Source organism: Solea solea, chromosome 2 (genome assembly GCF_958295425.1).
Source record: "Solea solea chromosome 2, fSolSol10.1, whole genome shotgun sequence".
NCBI classification, from domain to species: Eukaryota; Metazoa; Chordata; class Actinopteri; order Pleuronectiformes; family Soleidae; genus Solea; species Solea solea.
Window position 1 is genome coordinate 13,520,706 of NC_081135.1, and position 1,089 is coordinate 13,521,794.

Below are 1,089 nucleotides of genomic sequence, written 5' to 3' on the forward strand. Positions count from 1 at the left end.
GTGTTGAAGTGTGGCTCCGTGTCTACAGAGGTCGTGGCTCCTCATTGGTCAGGACACTCTTGTGGGCGGGGCTCCCGCAGCCATGCCTCCCAGTCTGGTGTGGTGAAGGAGGGGGGAGGTGGAGGTAAGTCATGCACCATTTAACTGGTAATAATGAAGCCATGTATCTATAAGAGCAAACACAAAGAGTGTAGTTCATTCTCTTGAAATACTCTGTGATTTTGTCCTACATAGAACATCAGAATTCACTGAATGACAGCGACAGGCTGAGCCACTCACCATCATGTCTTTGAGGAGAATGAGGGAGGAGGAGACAGTTCGGATGTTCGTAAAAAATAAAATAAAATAAAATAAAATATGTATTTAAAGAAAAGAAAAAAGACCATCACACATTTTCCCAAATGCTCATTCATGTCCTATTTTGAACAATACAGTGTACTGATTATGTAGTTATATTTGTTTCCTCCTTTCAAAGGAAAAACATTTATTTGCAGTTGTTGGCACTTGCTCACAATTATGATTTATTTGAACATATAATTAGCAATGTCTTAAAATCGCATAGATAGATAGATAGATTGCTCGTAGCCTACTGGTTACTGGTAACGCTAAGATTTATGTTACTCCAATCAAGGACACACAAGTACACTCCACTCAAGGGGCAGGAGACATGGTTCAAGATGTTAAAATAATGTACACTTTATTTTATTTTTATTTTTTTTTTAAATCTTTTAAAAACATCATTCATACCAGCACCGAACCCTGAGGGACAGAGCCTTCGCTGCAGCCGCCACCACTCTCTGGAACTCACTCCCACAACCCATCAGGAACTCAGACTTATTACAGATATATAATATATAAATCACTACTCAAAACCCACCTGTTTAAAACTGCCTACAATTAATTGTTTTACTTCAGTCCTGTCCTTTGTTTTGTTTTGTGTTTTGTGTTTTGTAAAGCGTCTTTGAGTGTCCAAAAAAGCGCTACATAAATATGATGTATTATTATTATACCAAACTAAACCTGTTCAGGCTGAGGCTCGCGGTGAAATGAAGCTAGTGAGGGGAGAAGTCCAAATTAAATATACTCAGT